The sequence below is a fragment of the Pseudophryne corroboree genome, chromosome 4 (genome assembly GCF_028390025.1).
Source record: "Pseudophryne corroboree isolate aPseCor3 chromosome 4, aPseCor3.hap2, whole genome shotgun sequence".
Lineage (NCBI taxonomy): Eukaryota > Metazoa > Chordata > Amphibia > Anura > Myobatrachidae > Pseudophryne > Pseudophryne corroboree.
Window position 1 is genome coordinate 728,102,952 of NC_086447.1, and position 24,903 is coordinate 728,127,854.

A 24,903-nucleotide genomic window follows, 5' to 3' on the forward strand; every position below is an offset into this window, starting at 1 on the left:
CTGCTATCCATCGCCCCTATCCTCTATAACCATCTCCCCCCTCCTGTCCTGTCTGCTATTCATCGCCTCCCTCCTGTCCTCTCTGCCATTCCACTTGACATTCTTCTTCCCACTGCTTTCATTATCAAACCCCCTCCCCATCACCACCACCACCCGCTGTCCTTTTCCTCTCCCCTTCGAGTTACTTTATTCACACGTAGATCACAAATGCTTCTTTTGTCTATGGGCAAGCTGTCCAGTCCTCTCCCAGACCCAAGTGCAGTAGAAGTGCTGGAGTCCTGGGATGCGTCTGCTTTCAGTCACTGCTAGTCTGGGAGTAAACCACACAATGATGAGGTGACCGTGCGCCATGCTCCAGCTTGTTAGTGACTGAGAGCAGAAGTGTCACAGGACTCGATCTATTCTACTGCGGGCAGCTGATATTAAATAATATAAGTCAGGAAAGGTTTAACATCCCATAAATAAATAAATAAATAAATAAATAAATAATTGGGCAGTACGGATGGAGTAATGGTTAACATTACTGCCTCACAGCACTGAGGTCATGGGTCTGATTCCCACCATGGCCCTAACTGTGTGGAGTTTGTATATTCTCCCCGTACTTGCGTGGGTTTCCGCCAGGTACTCCGGTTTCCTCCCACAATCCAAAAATATACTGGTAGGTTAATTGGATCCTAACAAAAAATTAACCCTAGTGTGTAAGTGTGTGCGTGAACATGTGGTAGGGAATATAGATTGTAAGCTCCACCGGGGCAGGCACTGATGTGAATGGCCAAATATTCTCTGTAAAGCGCTGCGGAATATGTGTGCGCTATATAAATAACTGGTAGTAATAATAATAATAAATAATAAAATAAGAATTTACTCACCGGTAATTCTATTTCTCGTAGTCCGTAGTGGATGCTGGGTACTCCGTAAGGACCATGGGGAATAGACGGGCTCCGCAGGAGACTGGGCACTCTTAAAAGAAAGATTAGGTACTATATCTGGTGTGCACTGGCTCCTCCCTCTATGCCCCTCCTCCAGACCTCAGTTAGGGAAACTGTGCCCGGAAGAGCTGACATTACTAGGAAAGGATTTGGAATCCAGGGTAAGACTCATACCAGCCACACCAATCACACCGTACAACTTGTGATAACTATACCCAGTTAACAGTATGAACAACAACTGAGCCTCATTCAACAGATGGCTCATAACAATAACCCTATAGTTAAGCAATAACTATATACATGTATTGCAGAAAGTCCGCACTTGGGACGGGCTCCCAGCATCCACTACAGACTACGAGAAATAGAATTACCGGTGAGTAAATTCTTATTTTCTCTGACGTCCTAGTGGATGCTGGGTACTCCGTAAGGACCATGGGGATTATACCAAAGCTCCCAAACGGGCGGGAGAGTGCGGATGACTCTGCAGCACCGAATGAGCAAACTCAAGGTCCTCCTCAGCCAGGGTATCAAACTTGTAGAATTTTGCAAAAGTGTTTGATCCCGACCAAGTAGCAGCTCGGCAAAGTTGTAAAGCCGAGACCCCTCGGGCAGCCGCCCAAGAAGAGCACACCTTCCTCGTGGAATGGGCTTTTACTGATTTAGGATGCGGCAGTCCAGCCGCAGAATGTGCAAGTTGAATCGTGCTACAGATCCAGCGAGCAATAGTCTGCTTTGAAGCAGGAGCACCCAGCTTGTTGGGTGCATGCAGGATAAACAGCGAGTCAGTTTTTCTGACTCTAGCCGTCCCGGAAACATAGATTTTCAGGGCCCGGACTACGTCCAGCAACTTGGAATCCTCCAAGTCCCGAGTAGCCGCAGGCACCACAATAGGTTGGTTCAAATGAAACGCTGATACCACCTTAGGGAGAAATTGGGGACGAGTCCTCAATTCTGCCCTGTCCATATGGAAAATCAGATATGGGCTTTTACAGGACAAAGCCGCCAATTCTGACACACGCCTAGCTGAGGCCAAGGCCAACAGCATGACTACCTTCCACGTGAGATACTTCAACTCCACGGTCTGAAGTGGCTCAAACCATTGTGATTTTAGGAAATCCAACACTACGTTGAGATCCCAAGGTGCCACTGGAGGCACAAAAGGGGGCTGAATATGCAGCACTCCCTTAACAAACGTCTGAACTTCAGGCAGTGAAGCCAGTTCTTTTTGAAAGAAAATAGACAGGGCCGAAATCTGGACTTTAATGGATCCCAATTTTAGGCCCATAGTCACTCCTGACTGTAGGAAGTGCAGAAATCGACCCAGCTGAAATTCCTCTGTTGGGGCCTTCCTGGCCTCACACCAAGCAACATATTTTCGCCATATACGGTGATAATGTTGTGCTGTCACGTCTTTCCTAGCCTTTATCAGCGTAGGAATCACTTCATCTGGAATGCCCTTTTCCGTTAGGATCCGGCGTTCAACCGCCATGCCGTCAAACGCAGCCGCGGTAAGTCTTGGAACAGACAGGGCCCCTGCTGTAACAGGTCCTGTCTGAGAGGCAGAGGCCATGGTTCCTCTGAGATAATTTCTTGTAGTTCTGGGTACCAAGTTCTTCTTGGCCAATCCGGAACGATGAGTATAGTTCTTACTCCTCTCTTTCTTACTATCCTCAGTACCTTGGGTATGAGAGGAAGAGGAGGGAACACATAAACCGACTGGTACACCCACGGTGTCACTAGTGCGTCCACAGCTATCGCCTGAGGGTCTCTTGACCTGGCTCAATATTTTTTTAGCTTTTTGTTGAGGCGGGATGCCATCATGTCCACCTGTGGCCGTTCCCAACGGTTTACAATCTGCGTGAAGACTTCTGGATGAAGTCCCCACTCTCCCGGGTGGAGGTCGTGCCTGCTGAGGAAGTCTGCTTCCCAGTTGTCCACTCCCGGAATGAACACCGCTGACAGTGCTAGCACGTGATTCTCCGCCCATCGGAGAATCCTTGTGGCTTCTACCATCGCCATCCTGCTTCTTGTGCCGCCCTGTCGGTTTACAAGGGCGACCGCCGTGATGTTGTCTGACTGAATCAGCACCGGTTGGTCTTGAAGCAGGGGTTTTGCTTGACTTAGGGCATTGTAAATGGCCCTTAGTTCCAGAATATTTATGTGTAGGGAAGTCTCCTGACTCGACCACTGTCCTTGGAAGTTTCTTCCCTGAGTGACTGCCCCCCAACCTCGGAGGCTTGCATCCGTGGTCACCAGGACCCAGTCCTGAATGCCGAATCTGCAGCCCTCGAGAAGATGAGCACTCTGCAGCCACCACAGCAGAGACACCCTGGCCCTCGGGGACAGGGTGATCAGCCGATGCATCTGAAGATGCGATCCGGACCACTTGTCTAACAGATCCCACTGAAAGATCCTTGCATGGAACCTGCCGAAGGGAATTGCTTCGTAAGAAGCTTCCATCTTTCCCAGGACTCGCGTGCAGTGATGCACCGACACCTGTTTTGGTTTCAGGAGGTCTCTGACCAGAGATGACAACTCCTTGGCCTTCTCCTCCTGAGAAACACCTTCTTCTGTTCTGTGTCCAGAATCATGCCCAAGAACAGCAGACGCGTCGTAGGAATCAGCTGCGACTTTGGGATATTCAGAATCCAGCCGTGCTGTTGTAGCACTTCCCGAAACAGTGCTACTCCGACTAACAACTGCTCCTTGGACCTTGCCTTTATAAGGAGATCGTCTAAGTACGGGATAATTATAACTCCCTTCTTTCGAAGGAGTATCATCATTTCGGCCATTACCTTGGTAAATACCCTCGGTGCCGTGGACAGACCAAACGGCAACGTCTGGAATTGGTAATGGCAGTCCTGTACCACAAACCTGAGGTACTCCTGGTGAGGTGGGTAAATGGGGACATGTAGGTAAGCATCCTTGATGTCCAGTGACACCATAAAATCCCCCTCTTCCAGGCTTGCAATAACCGCCCTGAGCGATTCCATTTTGAACTTGAACTTCCTTATATAAGTGTTCAAGGATTTCAAATTTAGAATGGGTCTCACCGAACCGTCTGGTTTCGGTACCACAAACATTGTGGAATAGTAACCCCGTCCCTGTTGAAGGAGGGGAACTTTGATTATCACCTGCTGAAGGTACAGCTTGTGAATTGCCGCCAGTACTACCTCCCTTTCCTTGGGAGTAGCTGGCAAGGCTGATTTGAGGTAACGGCGAGGGGGAGACGCCTCGAACTCCAGCTTGTATCCCTGAGATACCACTTGTAGAACCCAGAGATCCACCTGTGAGCGAACCCACTGGTCGCTGAAGTTCCGGAGACGGGCCCCCACCGCACCTGGCTCCACCTGTGGAGCCCCAGCGTCATGCGGTGGACTTAGTGGAAGCATGGGAGGATTTTTGTTCCTGGGAACTGGCTGTCTGGTGCAGCTTTTTCCCTCTACCCCTGCCTCTGGGCAGAAAGGACGCGCCTCTGACCCGCTTGCCTTTCTGAGGCCGAAAGGACTGTACTTGATAATATGGTGCTTTCTTAGGCTGTGAGGGATCCTGAGGTAAAAAAAAGTCGACTTCCCAGCTGTTGCTGTGGATACGAGGTCCGAGAGACCGTCCCCATACAATTCCTCACCTTTATAAGGCAAAACTTCCATGTGCCTTTTAGAATCAGCATCACCTGTCCACTGCCGAGTCCATAATACTCTCCTGGCAGATATGGACATTGCATTAATTCTAGATGCCAGCCGGCAAATGTCCCTCTGTGCATCCCTCATATATAAGACTACGTCTTTAATATGCTCTATGGTTAGCAAAATAGTATCCCTGTCAAGGGAATCAATGTTATCTGACAGGGTATCAGACCATGCTGCTGCAGCACTACACATCCATGCTGAAGCAATAGCAGGTCTCAGTATAGTACCTGAGTGTGTATACACAGACTTCAGGATAGCCTCCTGCTTTCTATCTGCAGGCTCCTTTAAGGCGGCCGTATCCTGAGACGGCAGTGCCACCTTTTTTGATAAGCGTGTGAGCGCCTTGTCCACCCTAGGGGATGTTTCCCAACGCAACCTGTCCGTTGGCGGGAAAGGGTACGCCATTAGTAACCTCTTAGAAATCACTAATTTCTTATCTGGGGAACACCACGCTTCTTCACACAGTTCATTTAACTCATCAGATGGGGGAAAAGTCACTGGCTGCTTTTTCTCCCCAAACATAATACCCTTTTTTGTGGTAACCGGGTTAATGTCAGAAATGTGCAACACATTTTTCATTGCCGTAATCATGCATCGGATGGCCCTTGTGGATTGTACATTTGTCTCATCCTCGTCTACACTGGAGTCAGACTCCGTGTCGACATCTGTGTCTGCCATCTGACGTAGCGGGCGTTTTTGAGCCCCTGATGGCCTCTGAGACGCCTGGGCAGGCGCAGGCTGAGATGCCGGCTGTCCCAAGGCTGTTACGTCATCGAACCTTTTATGCAAGGAGTTGACACTGTCGGTTAATACCTTCCACATATCCATCCACTCTGGTGTCGGCCCCGCAGGGGGCGACATCACATTTATCGGCTCCTGCTCCGCCTCCACGTAAGCGTCCTCATCAAACATGTCGACACAGCCGTACCGACACACCGCACACACACACAGGGAATGCTCTGACTGAGGACAGGACCCCACAAAGTCCTTTGGGGAGACAGAGAGAGAGTATGCCAGCACACACCAGAGCGCTATATAACAGAGGGATTTACACTAACACAAAGTGAATTTTCCCCCAATAGCTGCTTATATCACCTTTTGCGCCTAAATTTATGTGCCCCCCCTCTCTTTTTTACCCTTCTCGTAGTGTATACTGCAGGGGAGAGCCTGGGGAGCGTCCTTCCAGCGGAGCTGTGAAGAGAAAATGGCGCTGGCTGTGCTGAGGAAGATAGCCCCGCCCCTTCAGCGGCGAGCTTCTCCCGCTTTTTTAATAATATTTATGGCGGGGGATTAGGCACATATACAGTTTATAACTGCATTATGTGCATTTTGCCAAGAAGGTATACATATTGCAGCCCAGTGCGCCCCCCCCCCCCCCCCCCCAGCGCCCTGCACCCACCAGTGACCGGAGCGTGTGGTGTGCTGTGGGAGCAATGGCGCACAGCTGCAGTGCTGTGCGCTACCTTATTGAAGACCGGAGTCTTCAGCCGCCGATTTTCTCCTGGTTCTTCCGTCTTCTGGCTCTGCAAGGGGGACGGCGGCGCGGCTCCGGGAACGGACGATCGAGGTCGGGCCCTGTGTTCGATCCCTCTGGAGCTAATGGTGTCCAGTAGCCTTAGAAGCACAAGCTAGCTGCAAGCAGGTAGGTTTGCTTCTCTCCCCTCAGTCCCTCGTAGCAGTGAGTCTGTTGCCAGCAGATCTCACTGAAAATAAAAAACCTAACAAATACTTTATTTTCTAGTAAGCTCAGGAGAGCCCACTAGGTGCATCCAGCTCTGGCCGGGCACAGATTCTAACTGAGGTCTGGAGGAGGGGCATAGAGGGAGGAGCCAGTGCACACCAGATATAGTACCTAATCTTTCTTTTAAGAGTGCCCAGTCTCCTGCGGAGCCCGTCTATTCCCCATGGTCCTTACGGAGTACCCAGCATCCACTAGGACGTCAGAGAAATACAAAACATAATAGAACCAGAAGACAGAACTGCACTTTCTAAGCACACCTTCTACCTCTTCATGGTAAGACACCTATCTCTTCTTCTTGGCAGCTGATCTCCTGTCCTTTGCACTGATTGAGCACTCAAATCTACACATACAGCAAACTGTGTAGAAGAAGCTGTTACAATGGGTATGTGCAGTGGCATCAGTCAAACTGCATGTTGTGGCGGCAGCTCTAGTAATCATATTTTATATTAATGCTACTGTGGTCATAATCAGAACCACTCGCCAAGAGGAGGGGGGTTTCCGGGCAACCGAAAACTCCCCCTGCGTTTGCCTATGCCCTAGATATTCCTTCCCATCTGTTCTGGTCTATCACTGCCATCTCCAAGACTATTTCAGTGCTGCTTCCCACCTCTGGAAAAATGTTCCTTATTTTATATGACGCTCCTGAATAAGAATTCTTGGTATCATCACAAATAGAACTCCCGCTCTTCTTCTGCAGTTTTGGGGGGGTCTCTCGATTTAACTATTCTCGTCTTGTCTGGACAAGAGTAATCTACATAACCATTAGCCATTTCCAGAAAATATATGGAGAAAGATGTGCACTAAATATGCCACTTGGTTCAGTTCTAGCTGATACTGAAGTTTTAATCTGCCCTGAGAACAACTAATTGCAGAAAAAGAGCGAGTAGAATTACTAAAGACATAACTTTTACTCCAGTTTAGTGAATGTATTTGCCCTCCATGACTAATAAAATTAGGTGGAAATTAGACACTTCAAAAAAATGTTGCCTCCTTTTAATTTATGTCTTCATCAAAACTGTATTGAAAATAGAATGTGCTGCATGTACATACCTATAAACGGGTGTAGTATGTTATGCCGGCGCTTGGGATCCCGGTGCCCAGCATACCGGCACCAGGATCCAAACCGCCAGCATGCAGGCAGCGGGGTGAGTGTAAAAGAGCCCCTTGCGGGATCACTGTGCTCGCCGCGCTGCAGGCACGGTGGCGAGCGCACGCAATTTATTCTCCCTCCAGGGGTGTTGTGGACCTCCCAAGAGGGAGAATAATTGTCAGTATGCCGGCTGTCGGGATTCTGGCGTCGGTATGGCGAGTGCCAGGGATCCCGACAGCCGGCATATCAAATGCCTCCCCTATAAACAGCCTTGATTTCCAGAGGCCAAGAGAGTGCTCTACAGAAAAGTGGCATGACTTGGTTATTGTAGGACATGGCCTAATTTGACGTTACATATACATGTATGGATCTGTTTAGTTCCTACAAAACAATAATAAAATTTGGTAAAAATATGTGTTTGCTAATTTCCATATTCAGGTCCAGATCATAAACATGGAAAGGGGTTAAAACGTCTACATCAAATAAACAGGAACCGAAAATGTATGTTTTTCTGCTGTTTACATTTACTGATAACACTGTCTCTGCTTGTTGTGAAAAACTTCCCGTGAGACAGATACAGGTCACCCTACTGTTCTGAATTAAAATCACAAGCAGAATGTAATTAGGCTTCCTATCTTCTGATAAATGTGTATCTCTTCTGTTCTCCATGTGCAGTCACAGATTACTATATGGATATTTTCTTTTCTTTACTGAAATCAGCATTCAACCAAAATGGTTGCCATATTGCAGAATTTATTATACACCAGTGAAGAGAAAATTAATGTCTGTTTGGAGCAATTGCAGAGGATCCGTCATGTTGTGCGTGTATTATAATAATTGAATATTCCCCCTAGTACCACCATTGGAGAAAAATATAGGGATCACTATAGTATATATAAAATAAGATTTTACTCACCGGTAAATCTATTTCTCGTAGTCCGTAGTGGATGCTGGGACTCCGTAAGGACCATGGGGAATAGCGGCTCCGCAGGAGACTGGGCACAACTAAAGAAAGCTTTAGGACTACTTGGTGTGCACTGGCTCCTCCCACTATGACCCTCCTCCAGACCTCAGTTAGGATACTGTGCCCAGAAGAGCTGACACAATAAGGAAGGATTTTGAATCCCGGGTAAGACTCATACCAGCCACACCAATCACACCGTATAACTCGTGATACTATACCCAGTTAACAGTATGATAACAACTGAGCCTCTCAACAGATGGCTCAACAATAACCCTTAGTTAGGCAATAACTACATACAAGTATTGCAGACAATCCGCACTTGGGATGGGCGCCCAGCATCCACTACGGACTACGAGAAATAGATTTACCGGTGAGTAAAATCTTATTTTCTCTGACGTCCTAAGTGGATGCTGGGACTCCGTAAGGACCATGGGGATTATAACAAAGCTCCCAAACGGGCGGGAGAGTGCGGATGACTATGCAGCACCGAATGAGCAAACTCTAGGTCTTCCTCAGCCAGGGTATCAAACTTGTAGACTCTTGCAAAAGTGTTTGAACCTGACCAAGTAACAGCTCGGCAAATTTGTAAAGCCGAGACCCCTCGGGCAGCCGTCCAAGAAGAGCCCACTTTCCTCGAGGAATGGGCTTTACAGATTTGGGGTGCGGAAGTCCAGCCGCAGAATGTGCAAGTTGAATCGTGCTACAGATCCAGCGAGCAATAGTCTGCTTAGAAGCAGGAGCACCCAGCTTGTTGGGTGCATACAGGATAAATAGCGAGTCAGTTTTCCTGACTCCAGCCGTCCTGGAAACATATATTTTTCAGGGCCCTGACTACGTCCAGTAACTTGGAATCCTCCAAGTCCCAAGTAGCCGCAGGCACCACAATAGGTTGGTTCACATGAAAAACTGATACCACCTTAGGAAGGAATTGGGAACGAGTCCTCAATTCCGCCCTATCCATATATAAAAAAAAAAATCAGATAAGGGCTTTTGCATGACAAAGCCGCCAATTCTGATACACGCCTGGCCGACGCCAAGGCCAACAGCATGACCACTTTCCACGTGAGGTATTTTAGCTCCACGGATTTAAGTGGCTCAACCCAATGCGACTTCAGGAAATCCAACACCACGTTGAGATCCCACGGTGCCACTGGAGGCACAAACGGGGGCTGACTATGCAGCACTCCCTTAACAAAAGTCTGAACTTCAGGCAGTGAAGCCAGTTCTATTTTGGAAGAAAATCGATAGAGCCGAAATCTGGACCTTAATGGAACCCAATTTTAGGCCCATAGTCACCCCTGACTGTAGGAAGTGCAGAAATCGACCTAGCTGAAATTCCTCCGTTGGGGCCTTCCTGGCCTCACAGCACGCAACATATTTCCGCCATATGCGGTGATAATGGTTTGCGTTCACTTCTTTCATAGCTTTAATTAGCGTAGGGATAACTTCCTCCGGAATGCCCTTTTCCTTCAGGATCCGGCGTTCAACCGCCATGCGGTCAAACGCAGCCGCGGTACGTCTTGGAACAGACAGGCCCCCTGCTGCAGCAGGTCCTGTCTAAGCGGCAGAGGACATGGGTCCTCTGAGATCATTTCTTGGAGTTCTGGGTACCAATCTCTTCTTGGCCTCTCCTTCTTATTATTCTCATTACCCTGGGTATGAGAGGCAGAGAAGGGAACACATACACCGACTGGTACACCCACGGTGTTACCAGAGCGTCCACAGCTATCGCCTGAGGGTCCCTTGACCTGGCGCAATATCTTTTTAGCTTTTTGTTGAGGCGGGACGCCATCATGTCCACCTGTGGCCTTTCCCAACGGTGTACAATCATTTGGAAGACTTCTGGATGAAGTCCCCACTCTCCCGGGTGGAGGTCGTGTCTGCTGAGAAAGTCTGCTTCCCAGTTGTCCACTCCGGGAATGAACACTGCTGACAGTGCTAACACATGATTTTCCGCCCATCGGAGAATCCTTGTGGCTTCTGCCATCGCCATCCTGCTTCTTGTGCCGCCCTGTCGGTTTACATGAGCGACCGCCGTGATGTTGTCTGACTGGATCAGCACCGGCCGGTGTTGAAGCAGGGGTCTATCCTGACTTAGGGCATTGTAAATGGCCCTTAGTTCCAGAATATTTATGTGTAGGGAAGTCTCCTGACTTTCCTTGGAAGTTTCTTCCCTGTGTGACTGCCCCCCAGCCTCGAAGGCTGGCATCCGTGGTCACCAGGACCCAGTCCTGTATGCCGAATCTGCGGCCCTCTTGAAGATAAGCACTCTGCAGCCACCGCAACAGCGACACCCTGGCCCTTGGAGACAGGGTTATCCGCCGATGCATCTGAAGATGCGACCCGGACCACTTGTCCAACAGATCCCACTGGAAGATCCTTGCATGGAACCTGCCGAATGGAATTTCTTCGTAAGAAGCTACCATCTTTTCCAGGGCTCGCGTGCATTGATGCACCGACACCTGTATTTGTATTAGGATGTCTCTGTCTAGAGAAGACAACTCCTTGGACTTCTCCTCCGGGAGAAACCCTTTTTTTCTTGTTCTGTGTCCAGAACCATACCCAGGAACAGTAGACGCGTCGTAGGAACCAGCTGCGACTTTGGAATATTCAGAATCCAGCCGTGCTGTTGTAGCACTTCCCGAGATAGTGCTACTCCGACGAACAACTGCTCCCTGGACCTCGTCTTTATAAGGAGATCGTCCAAGTACGGGATAATTGTTTCGGCCATTACCTTGGTAAATACCCTCGGTGCCGGGGACAGACCAACGGCAACGTCTGGAATTGGTAATGACAATCCTGTACCACAATTTTGAGGTACTCCTGGTGAGGAGGGTAAATAGGGACATGCAGGTAAGCATCCTTGATGTCCAGTGATACCATGAAAATCTCCAAGCTTGCAATAATCGCCCTGAGCGATTCCATTTTGAACTTGAACCTTCGTATATAAGTGTTCAAGGATTTCAATTTTAGAATGGGTCTCACCGAACCGTCTGGTTTCGGTACCCCAAACATTTTGGAATAGTAACCCCGACCTTGTTGAAGGAGGGGTACCTTGATTTCACCTGCTGGAAGTACAGCTTGCGAATTGCCGCCAGTACTACCTCCCTTTCTCCGAGGGCAGCAGGCAAGGCTGATGTGAGGTAACGGCGAGGGGGAGTCGCCTCGAACTCCAGCTTGTATCCCTGTGATACTACTTGCAGAACCCAGGGATCCACCTGTGGGCAAGCCCACTGGTCCCTGAAGTTCCCGAGACGCGCCCCCACCGCACTTGTCTCCACCTGTGGAGCCCCAGTGTCATGCGGTGGACTCAGAGGAAGCAGGGGAAGATTTTTGATCCTGGGAACAGGCTGTCTGGTGCAGCTTTTTCCTTCTTCCCTTGTCCCTTGTGCAGAAAGAAAACGCCTTTGACCCGCTTGCTTTTCTGAAGCCGAAAGGACTGTACCTGAAAATACGGTGCTTTCTTAGGCTGGAGGAAACCTGAGGTAAAAAATTTTCTTCCCAGCTGTTGCTGTGGATACGAGGTCCCAGAGACCATCCCCAAACAATTTCTCACCCTTATAAGGCAGAATCTCCATGTGCCTTTTATAGTCAGCATCACCTGTCCACTGCCGGGTCTCTAATACCCTCCTGGCAGAATGGACATTGCCTTAATTTTGGATGCCAGCCGGCAAATATCCCTCTGTGCATCCCTCATATATAAGACGACGTCTTTAATATGCTCTATGTTAGCAAAATATTATCTCTGTCTAGGGTATTAATATTATCTGACAGGGTATCAGACCACGCTGCAGCAGCACTATTCATGCTGAGGCAATTGCAGGTCTCAGTATAGTACCTGAGTGTGTATATACAGACTTCAGGATAGCCTCCTGCTTTTTATCAGCAGGCTCCTTCAAAGTGGCCGTATCCTAAGACGGCAGCGCCACCTTTTTTGACAAATGTGTGAGCGCCTTATCCACCCTAGGGGATATCTCCCAACGTGACCTATCCTCTGGCGGGAAAGGGTACGCCATCAGTAACTTTTTAGAAATTACCAGTTTCTTATCGGGGAACCCACGCTTCTTTACACACTTCATTCACTCATCTGATGGGGGAACAAAACACTGGCTGCTTTTTCTCCCCAAACATAAAACCCCTTTTATGTGGTACTTGGGTTCATGTCAGAAATGTGTTACACATTTTTCATTGCCGAGATCATGCAACGGATGTTCCTAGTGGATTGTGTATATGTCTCAATCTCGTCGACACTGGAGTCCCGTGTCGACATCTGTGTCTGCCATCTGAGGTAACGGGCGTTTTTTGAGCCCCTGATGGCCTTTGAGACGCCTGGGCAGGCGCGGGCTGAGAAGCCGGCTGTCCCACAGCTGTTACGTCATCCAGCCTTTTATGTAAGGAGTTGACATTGTCGGTTAATACCTTCCACCTATCCATCCACTCTGATGTCGGCCCCACAGGGGGCGACATCCCATTTATCGGCCTCTGCTCCGCCTCCACGTAACCTTCCTAATCCAACATGTCGACACAGCCGTACCGACCACACCGCACACACACAGGGAATGCTCTGACTGAGACAGGACCCCACAAAGTCCTTTGGGGAGACAGAGAGAGAGTATGCCAGCACACACCAGAGCGCTATATAATGCAGGGATTAACACTATAACTGAGTGATTTTTCCCCCAATAGCTGCTTGTATACACATATTGCGCCTAAATTTAGTGCCCCCCCCCTCTCTTTTTAACCCTTTGAGCCTGAAAACTACAGGGGAGAGCCTGGGGAGCTGTCTTCCCAGCTGCACTGTGAAGAAAAAATGGCGCCAGTGTGCTGAGGGAGATAGCCCGCCCCTTTTTCGGCGGACTTTTCTCCCGCTTTTTCATGGATTCTGGCAGGGGTATTTATCACATATATAGCCTCTGGGACTATAAATTGTGATTTTTTTGCAGCCAAGGTATTATATTGCTGCTCAGGGTGCCCCCCCCCCAGCGCCCTGCACCCATCAGTGACCGGAGTGTGAGGTGTGCATGAGGAGCAATGGCGCACAGCTGCAGTGCTGTGCGCTACCTTGTTGAAGACCGAAGTCTTCTGCCGCCGATTTCCAGGACCATCTTCATGCTTCTGGCTCTGTAAGGGGGACGGCGGCGCGGCTCCGGGACCGAACGATCGAGGTCGGGTCCTATGTTCGATCCCTCTGGAGCTAATGGTGTCCAGTAGCCTAAGAAGCCCAAACTATCTCCAGTCAGGTAGGTTCGCTTCTTCTCCCCTTAGTCCCTCGTAGCAGTGAGTCTGTTGCCAGCAGATCTCACTGAAAATAAAAAACCTAACATATACTTTCTTTTCTAGGAGCTCAGGAGAGCCCCTAGTGTGCATCCAGCTCAGCCGGGCACAAGATTCTAACTGAGGTCTGGAGGAGGGTCATAGTGGGAGGAGCCAGTGCACACCAGGTAGTCCTAAAGCTTTCTTTAGTTGTGCCCAGTCTCCTGCGGAGCCGCTATTCCCCATGGTCCTTACGGAGTCCCAGCATCCACTTAGGACGTCAGAGAAATACTGAATGCCAGCTTAAGTGTCCTGACATTTTCATATTGTTCAGTCACGCATTAAAGATATCCACATTTTGCAATTTATAATGGGCACATAAATCTACGGTTAAAGACTTTGGGCCGGATTCAGAGATAGACGCAGGAGCTACAGCTGGTGCATCTTTGTACATAACGTCTGTGCTAAAATATGCTAACGTTGCAGGAGGTGACTTGGTTAAATAGATGCACCCTGCCACCTTCTCTGAGTCGCTGCTTTGTCTGAGGACGCAGCATCGAATCATCTGCGTGAACATCAGACATCTGTGCAACCCTCAGGGAAACTCGCGCTGCTGAAACCAGTTAAGCTGCATCAAAGGACGCAGCCATCGGCTTCAGCACGCCCAAAAAACAGGGATGACATGCATTTATTGTTGGATCAGAGTAACCCTCTTGTATAAAGCTGGTCATAGATAGCACAATAGTTCAGCTGACAAGCCGGCACAGGGGAGGGGAGAAGCGACGGTCTAGTAACTCAAGCGCCTCCATAAACTGCACAATGTATGGCGGCAATCCCCAGTTACAGCCTGAAACCATCTAGACCATTTTACTGCAGTTTCCACACTGTGAACAATTATTATTCAGGTCCATACTGTGAACAATAATAGCTCAAACCAGTCATTTGGTTGGCTGGTTTGCACATTTAATCTTGCAGTGTATGTCAGGTTACCTCAGCAATTTGGTTGGCAAGTTTGGTCAATCAAAGTAAGGAGTAAAGCAATTACTACATGTAAGGGTCTAAAACAACTGTAACCTCACTCAGCACTTAGCATATCACTGGACTCAACGGGATCTCTACTGGAATTAGTGTAAAAAGAGGTGAGATAATGGCTGCCATTTAACCATAAGTGTGCAGTCATCATGTTGCAGCCGCAGCAATAGAGGGCCTGATTCGTCTTTATACACAGCGAATGAGCAACCAAACGGCTGGACCTATCCATGTATTGTCTCCTATACAATCCAATTACAATCCAATCAGGCCTGAAAATGGGATGTATTCATGTGACTGAAGACCGCTGGTCACATAACCTCCCCCTACATCCCGCTCTCTCACAATACCGACGGTCGGCATGCCGACCAACAGGGACTATTCCCACTCGTGGGTGTCCACAACACCCATAGAGTGGGAATAGAACCCGTGGCGCACCGCATGTCGCCACTGAGCCCTCACCGTGGCGAGTGCAGCGAGCCCGAAAAGGGGCTTGATGCCCCCCTTCCCCGCCGGGATTCCGCTGCAGGGATCCCAGCATCGGTATGCTGACCGCCAGTCTCCTGACGTACCATACCCCTGAAAATCACTGCTTTTTTGTGTACGGAGAGGGGCTGAGGAATTTTCTTCACAAACAAAATTCAACACATTGTATCTTACAACTGCCAAACATATTCTGGCAAAAATACATTCTTGTTACCAATCCAAAATGTGTTTTGCCATGGGAAAGTAAAAGCTGTAATGTTGGTTAATACCAATAACGTCACATTATGAACTGCTTATGTTTAAAAATTGTTAAAATGGAAAGGGAGTCCCTGTGCTTGGTCTCTTAGCGGTGATATATAACGAGAACGTCTGCTTTTTGTACAAGGAGTCAGGAGTATGCTACACAAAATACACTAAGCTTGTTGCACAGCAACTAATCCTGCATCCTAAGGGCTGCTAAAGAAATATGTGTCTAAACTCTTGTCTCTCTTCTCCCTACACATTGTGCCAAACTAAAGTGCATCACGTTACATCACCCTCCCTACTGTATCTGCTGCATACACTTTCATTAGCAGGCTTTCCAAGCAATGACTATATATCTCATAAGAGTCTAAAACACATTGAAGGATTAACATTCACACTTGCAGATCTATTTAAGAAGTGGTTAAGAGATAAAATACCAGTGTAAACGTTGGCACAAGGTTTTATTGCCTGTAGTTACTATTTAACAAAGGGTTAATGCTGAAGAAACTTCTGATTTCTCTGTTTTGAACACTTTGTTAAATAGGAAACAATTGTTACCCTTGTTCCTGGACCTTACCGCAGTCCCCATAGGCCTCTATGGGGACAGCAATTGTGAGCAACTAGTTAAGCATTAAAAAATCTTTACACTTCAGAGAAAACTAATGCTCTCATCTCAGGATTGCTGCAATATGCACAATAAATGTTACCGCACTTAGGGGTATATTTACTAACGGTCAATTTTGGAAGATTTTGGTTGCTGTTGGTTGATTTCAGATCAATCTTAATTAATGTTGGACTTCCAGTGTTAAAACACACATTTACTAACATTTAAAAACTAATATTAAAAATCATTTGCTAGTAAATGTGTGTTTTAACCCTGGACAACCAACACTGATTAAGGGCCTAATTCAGCATGAGTTGTAGTTTTGCGAGAAATACTACAACGTATTTCTCTAGCATGCACGGGGAGTAAGGAGGCCTGGGCGGCCAGCACAGGGGTCCTTCCCCCTTCCCACTGAAATGTGAGTGCAATGCTAAAGAGCGATGCGCTCGCATCTTAAGGATTGCCTCCTGCTCTCATTGTCCGGGCCGCCCCCCCCCCCCCCCCCCGCCCCCACCGAGCGCTGCAATAATACCCCCAAAATGCTGCAGGGACTTAGAGTTCTCGCGCATGCGCACAGCTGTAATTTTCGCACTTCAGCGTTGGATGCTGAATCGGCAATCTGAAATCAAATCGAACAAACTCGACCTTTAGTAAATATACCCCTAATTCAGACATAGGCCACCCAGCACAGGGCTAGGCCGCCAGCATGAGAAGCGCCACCCAGTGCTGCGATCGAATTTAAAAATGCAAACGCTATGCAGGCATTGCGACCATCGGTCTTACCGGTAGCCTCATGCATACGCAGCATGTTTTCCCCTGCAGCAGCCACACGTGACATCACACTGCAGCCACTAAAACAGTCCGGAAAACGCTGCTTCTTCGCCCCCCCCCCCCCCCCCCCGACAGCCGCCCCCTGTCAATCACAGAGCGTCATGACGAGATACAATCGCACTGAGATGCACGCACACACGCAATGCAAACGCTGCACATGTGCAGGTGGCCCACGCAGCTTTGCATTGGTTACTGAATGAGGGTCACAGTCACAAAGTGGCTATTGTACGCAAATCGGTCTAAGTTTTCTTACTGTGCAGACATCTGAGACGCAGTGCCTGCGCGCAGCAATTCTATTGCAATGGTGGTTACACAGAGAAATTAGTAGCAAAGTGTGTGACAGGAAAACAGCATTTCAGTTTGGTAATGGGAAGTGGTTGGATAAACGCAGGCGTGTCATGGCCGTTCAGATGGCGTTTTCTGGGCGTGCATAAATTAGCAGTTGCTACTGGAGAGCACATGACAACCGAGGAGAGCAGCTCAGCCTGCGTGTCTACAGAGACGCCCAGACTCTGCAACATGACCCGATTTGCGACAATGGCACCTATGTATCAGCAGCTGCACGCTGTCTGATGGAAATGAGGTGACAGCAATAGGTGTCCCTATGCTCAGGTTAACTTCTGCCCATATTAACATATAGTCACAACTGCGAACGACAAGAGATAGCAACAGCAATCGCAAGAACAACCACATCTGAATTAGGCCCTTAGTGTCATTGTTCCAAATTCAATTATTTATCTTTTTTAAAGAATTCCTTTTTTCCCTTTAGAACTGCACCACATCAATCAATCAAGTGTCTGCTATCATTTGTAGATATCAAACTTAGAAGTGGGCCTTGATGTTTACAGAGGTTGGCCAGCAGAGGTTTCAATTAATAGTAAGACAAGGACCCTGATAAATTGTCCGAATAGCAAGGTTACCAATGGAAAGGTTGGCGTGAGATTAGTGGGTGTGGGTCGACACAATTTAGGTCGACAGTCCTTAGGTCGACCACTGTTGGTCGACATGCATTAGGTCGACAGGGTCACTAGGCTGACATGGTTGTTAGGTTGACATGTACTAGGTCGACAGGTGAAAAGGTCGACATGGGTTTGTTTTACTTTTTTTGGTGTTGTTTTCTTCTAAAAGTGATGGGGAACCCCAATTAGTGCACCGTGTCCCCTTGGGCAAGGTGCCTCGCTGCGCTCGGCACAGGTTACCGTTCCCAATTGTAGTCCACGTGGATCGTAAAGTATGAAAAAGTTCAAACCTTGAACTTTTTTAAAAAAAACCTCATGTCGACCTTTTGAACTGTCGACCTAGTACATGTCGACCTAATGACCAGGTCGACCTAGTGACCCTGTCGACCTAATGCATGTCAACCAATATTGGCCGACCTAATGGCTGTCGACCTAAGTGGTGTCGACCTAATTACCGTATCCCGGATTAGTATATTAAACCATATTCCTCCAATTTATTTTAGTTTTACTGAAACCCAGTCTCGGTTGTCTAGCTCTAAGGCTAACCCACATGGCTCTTCCATTATGACAAAAATCAGCCTGAAGATGCCCTCAGATATTTTAGTCGAAGCCAATATTCAGAAATGTCGGTATAAAGTACAAAGTATGTAATTACGATCAGGACATCTGTTCTGATAAGAGCTGTCCCTCCTGATGTGAGGACTTCCAGGTTTATGATCCGGGAGGCCTACTGCACATGCATAGCCTTGGGGTGGACAGAAAGGGATTTTTCAGATCCCTCTATGGGGAATTTTGTAAAAAGAAGCCCATAGGCATCTACAGACAACGTTATATATAGATGTCATTGAATTTTGGGCACACTCTTCAGAAAGCTTCACTTTCTGGAGCTTGATACATATGGGGTTTGCTGGAAACCTACAAAGACAGAAGGTTTCATGGTTTGACCGCATTTTAGTGCTTAGTACATCCCACACATGGGGCCTAATTCAGACCTGATCGCTCCTCTGTGAATTTGCAGAGGTTCGCGTTCAGATAGTCGCCACACAGACAGAGTGAATACCTGCTCCATGCAAGTCTACGTACGCCTTGCGAAAATCTCTGTGGACGCCGGTCAGCTACAAATCCGTTCGCAACTCACTCACTATCCAATGATTTTTCCAGTCTGTGAGTAGCCCAGGACCTACTCATACAGTGCGATAGCAACAGGTTGTTCAGGGTTGGAGCTGGCGTCACACAACCTCCCTGAAAACGCTTGGCCACGCCTGTGTTTTTTACTGACACTCCCAGGAAATGGGCAGTTACCACTCCCAAGCGCCATCTTCCTGTCAATCACCTTGCGTACACCTAGAAATCAAAAAAAATTGCTGGATTTTTTTGCAGTTTGGCCTCACGCGTGTGCACTACGATCCATACACATGTGCAGTCGATCAATAATCGTCTGCCTTGCAAATTCGCACAACAGCAATCAGGTCTAAATTAGGACAAATAGTCCCTACGTTACCTCTCAATTTATCAATGGAACATCAAAATGCTTTGATTTTGTTTCATTTATACAATCTATTACAGTTCAAGGTCTATTAAACAACAAAAATGTGTTATACACTAGTAAACTAATAAATACACTTGATAAGGAATGCTAAACACCCCAGATAAAGCCTGCATGTAGTAATTACAAAGCACATAAAGATACACTATCATTCACACAGTTGTGCCTAATGGCTGTTAGATTTTGTATGAACTGTATTCTGAAACCTCACATTTATTATCCCCATAGCGATTAACAGATATTACAATATCCGCCAACTAAATTATTTTCTTCTTTCGGATTCCTGACATGTTCTCCCAAGTGTGAGGAAAGACAGGAGTCGGGATCTCCTCCTATACTTATAATTGTGTGTATTTTGCATATCCAGTTGCATTTCTGCCAATAAAGTTCAGTTCTAAGCTTATTTCAATGTACTAAAAAGCTTCACAGTGACATATAGTAGAGATAGTTCTGATGTGCCCTCAATCTCATTTAAGACATACATGATGCAAGGAGCTTTCCATTGATGATGCAAGGAATCATCTCATGGACTCTTGCAGTGATATAATAGTGGTCAAACAGCAGTGATGGAAGCAGAGATGGCCAATCGGGGTCCCCCTAGCAGGGTTGGGCTGTCTTCGGTTCCATATTACATGGATGTGCGTGGCAGCTGAGAGGCAGACCTTGGATCATATTTGGCCTCCCCAATTTGGTTTAACATTCTAAATGAAATTATCCACAGTCACTGGGGCCATGGAGCATCATCTGCCTGCTCCTCTGCTGCCATGAGCTGCCATGCACTGTTCATACCCGGTAACACATTGACTGGTAGGTGGCTGGACCTATCAACCACACAGAGTGCAGGAGGGAGCGGAGCTATTCTACATCACCTCTCGATCTCCCTCCAAAAAGAGAATAAATGCCGCTCATCTATCAGGGCATCAGCTGATATATCACGGCTTGCCTCCATGACATTAGCTTTGCACTGCTGATATCTCATTCTCCGTCTCTTATCTCTGGTCTATTAGATGAAAGAGTAGTGGACATTGACCACTGCCAGCAGCGTCAGTGCAAGCTTGCGTGGCTGATCAGCAGAACGTGAGGATGGATGTAAGTGGCAAACAATGTTTCTGTGACAACTGTCATTTTATAAATAACAAAATAATTTAGAGTTCATCGTTTCTTTTTCTTTAACGTGTCTTCTTGCCTAAATGCGTAAAATAGCTATGTGCTGCCCAAGCCCCTACTTTGACAATTTACTCTTGTTCGCCTTTAGATCCTCCCATAACTCATTTACATAAATGTAAATGAGAGGGATGTGACAAATGAGGCAGACTACCAAAGAGTGACTTCCTATCTGTGAATGGGAATGAAAAGGTAATTACAATTAGTCAGTGTGCATCCTTCTAGCTACTTAACTGGAAAATGACATGAACTGAAAATGTCTTGAAATCTGATTTAACACAGATTTCACTTCTCCTTTTTAAGCGGAACCCTTCCTGTGATACAAGACCTCCCAGTTTACCATATGCCAACCCATCTTTCAATTTACTTTTCCAAACCTAGGGAGACAAGGTCATTTCCTATTTTACTGTCCTCCAGCTAATACAACAAACAGGCTCACATAGATACAGTATAACATTTGTGCACCCTATAGCCTTTTTCAGCCAGTACAGTTGTGATGATAGAAAATACTGAATCATTGCTGACATGCAAAGCATTTCAATGTACATTTATGTCCAGGCATATAATGAGATACATGCCTTAAGCATGCTAAATGACCAATCATCAAATCGTTCTGTTAATTCAGCATTCTACAGTTGCCCCCACTGGTAAGTAAATGGTTCATATACTATTCCACCTTACTACACATTATATTAAATCTATTTGTTTGGGTTCTGGACGTCATGGGACATACAGTTACAAGATGTAACAAAACGATTGTTTCTGGGCTAGACAATATTCTAAAATACTATTCAGTCTATCTGGGGAGAATAACAGGAATGATCTTGAGGCTAAAACGCTTATTACAAAACGTCAGTGTGACAAACACATGAATATGAAGCAAATTACATAATTTGCTGGGTATGTTTTGCAGTCTACAATTAATATCAGCACCCCTTTATCTGCATTGTAGGCTAGGTCATGTATAGTCCACGTGTGCTGAGCCGTGTAACTTGCGTTTTGTGCATTGCAAGAATTAACATGCAACGTGCCAAAAATGAACTGCATTGCTCAAGTGGATTACTATACACTGCCCAGATCAAGTGACGGCACAAACACCCTTTCAATCAATAATATTTAACCATGCATTATTATCAAAGCTAATAGACACGACTGATTTCCCAGAGCTACCACGCAATCACCATTCATATAAAATACTGGCTCCTGGCACAAATTCAGGAAATCCAGTCATGATGAAATGGCTAAAATATGTGTAAGGTATGCTGCATTCGTTTCTTAAAATGCAGTGACATGTAACAGTCAGCTAGGAATACAGGGAGGCGATGGAGGATTTCGGGGTAAGCAACAGCTGTGCCAGTATATTGAGAAATATGTTGTTTGACACATGCAGAAATGAATGAATCCCATGTCGGTTGCTGAGAATTGTCTGAGCTGCTGGGAAATTAGGATATGAATGATACGTGGTCCTGACTGATGTGGAATGTCAGATGTGATGTGTCTGTGATAAGAGAAATAAGACTGTCTATATACACTAAGGTGAAGATATGAAGTGTATTAGTGAAAACAAAGACTGTACAAGACCTGTCCAGGACTGGGGGATCTGCAGTGACCGAAAACCTATTGTAAGTCATTCATGGGCTCCAATGCAGCAGCTCCTGTCACAGCCGGAGGATGGTGAAGTGACAAGACCTATGGAAACCTTCTCTGTACTAGAAGCTCCTGTGTCCTTAACACAGATAGTACTACATGCAGGCTGCAGTGTCACTCCTTCCCCAGGGCTAATCCTATAGGATGCCTCATGCAGTACAGCATGTGAGAATACCTGTCAGGCAGGATGCATATGATTTACGCACTATTCCGTGAGAGAGAAGAATCAGGGGCAAATCTCTCCAGAATAACCCACCTACAGCAACAGCAGACAGGCACATTATCCGTAGATCCCTCCAGGGACCACACACTCCTCACCTCCTCCTCCTACTGAGGCACCACAAGAATAATAACTCTCTCCACCAATCTATCCCACTCACAACCGTTTCCACTGCCGGGGGTGGGGACGGGTAACGCACTGCGGGCAACTGGCAGCTGAGGAGTTAATGATGACATCCAGTGCACAGTGCTGAGTACAGCCATGGAGTATTTCATTGTACAGCTTATTAAAATACATACACACGCCAACTTAAATCAATGAACTCTTAAGAACTTTACAAAAAGAACTGAATTAAAAAAAAAAGGACACAAAAAAAAAAGGAACTACCAAGAAATAAGGGAACAATGCACCAATAATACTCTGGTAGTGATAAACTGCACTAAGCAAACATTGTAGCATATCTGCTGCCTATCACCTGCAGCTAACCATCCTACAGACAGCATAAGATGTGGAGAGATTAGATAGATAGATAGATAGATAGATAGATAGATAGATAGATAGATAGATAGATAGATAGATAGATAGATAGATAATTTGAAGCTATATACTGATATGTGTATGTTTTATTTGTTTGATTTTGTGTGTGTGTGTGTGTGTGTGTGTGTGTGTGTGTGTGTGTGTGTGTGTGTGTGTGTGTGTGTATAGCATGTACACACACATATACTGTACACACAGACATATATATGTATATATATATATGTATATATATATATATATATATATATATATATATATATATGTGTGTGTACTGTAGTAGATACAATATGCTGTAGTGTAAAATGCCCACCACATCCGCTGAAAGTTAGACGCTATCCCATGGCTGAGTGTGTCTGGGAATCACACACCTCCTGTCCCTGGCATACCTGCTATGCTACAAGGGCACGGGAGGAAGCAGCATGGGCAGCCGGGCAGGTACACACGCCAGGTGGATAATGAAGGGCACGGGCTGGATGAAATTGCTTTCCCTTGTTAGAAATGCAGTAATCGTATTAGCTGCTTAGCCTGCAGACCCGCCATAAGCGCCCAGGGACACGGACGGACGGATGGGCACAGGCTGGGATGGATGGTGAGGAGACATACACTGCGCCCTCACACACTAAACAGCCGCAAAACACCGTCCTATGCTGCAACAAGGAACACATGTAATAATGGGAAGGAGAGGAAGCCTGGCAGCGAGGTGCTGAGACTGGCCAGAAAGCCTGTAAATGCCATACCTTGTGATGTCCGGGGTGTGTGGCACAGCTATGGCAGGAGAACCTTTCACATCCACCTTTAAATAGGTCCAGATCAGGAAGAAGCCGCCTTGACCATAACGGAAAGAGAGCGAATCCTCGCAGAGAATGCCATGCACAGCCAGCACCTAGCAGCAGGGAGAGGAAGCACACTCTCACACACACACACACACACATACACACTTACACTACACACACACTACTACACACTCACTACTACACACATACACACAGACAGACACACAATCAGTCACACACTGGTGAGCTCAGGGAATACTAGTGCAGATCCCAACCACAGCTCAGACTCTGCAGCTTCTCCTCAGTGCCCTGCTGGAACTTCTCCTCTCATCCTCCTCACAAGAAATATCTCTCCTGCTTTCCAGACACTTTATTTTATCCTCAGTAGTTTTTTGTTTTCTCTCTCTCTCTCTCTCTCTCTCTCTTTCCCGAGTTCTGCTTTCCCCCAGCTGCTGTCTGCACTGGTTGGGATATTTTCCGATTTCCTCTGGTTTGTGTGAGTGAGGGAGCTTAGGCTTTGCAGTACAACATGGCTGGGAGCCAGCCCTCTTATCAGCATCCAGACACTCCCACCCCATTTATCACATTACACCATTACTCTCCTACTACCCGGTGCCCCCCCATTTAAAAACTTAAGTAGTTTTTGGACAAAGATGCAAAACTTTTCACATTAATTACATATGAAAATAAAAGTTATTGCTTAAACATGCTTATTATATGTCATGTCATTTAACTTAAGTTTTGCCAAAATGAAAAAATAAAAATGAAAATTGCTGGTAACATGGGTTCAGTATATTATGTTCACATCCATCAAGTTTACGTTAATGATGCCGACGTGAGAATGTTGACATGGTCAATATGTCAACACTAATGAAATGTTGGCATGGTCAGAATGTCAACACTTGTTTTAATGTGTCTAACCTTAATGTTAACCGTAACCTAACGCTAACCCTAAGTATAATGAAATGACAACATTTCACATGTCGACCTGTCCTTTTTGGCATTTTCCAGTTGTTGACATTTTAACCAGGTTGACATAATAACTGCCAACATTCTGATGTTGACATTCTATGTCGACATCATGACTGCATCCTTGGTCACATAAATTTGTGCACAGACCTCTTCCTCTTTTCTGTAGCGTCCTCTCCCCTTCTTTTCTATCTTTCCTGACAGTTTAGATAAATTAAAGTTTTTTTAA

At 46.7% G+C, this 24,903-nt stretch overlaps 1 protein-coding gene across 10 annotated transcripts in view; it reads right to left on the reverse strand.

Annotated features, from left to right (window-relative positions):
* The window catches only part of SLC8A1 (solute carrier family 8 member A1), a 681,250-nt gene that overhangs the window by 509,646 nt on the left and 146,701 nt on the right, over window positions 1-24,903 (reverse strand). For 5 of the 10 annotated variants that reach the window (XM_063918070.1, XM_063918067.1, XM_063918066.1 and 2 more), the window contains exon 1: window positions 23,670-24,232. The exons of 1 other annotated variant lie outside the window; for it this stretch is intronic. The gene's annotated coding sequence lies outside the window, so the exon portion shown is untranslated. Of the gene's footprint in view, window positions 1-23,669; window positions 24,233-24,903 lie in introns of those variants that run through there. 4 more of the 10 variants (XM_063918073.1, XM_063918072.1, XM_063918068.1 and 1 more) reach the window with 1 other exon arrangement.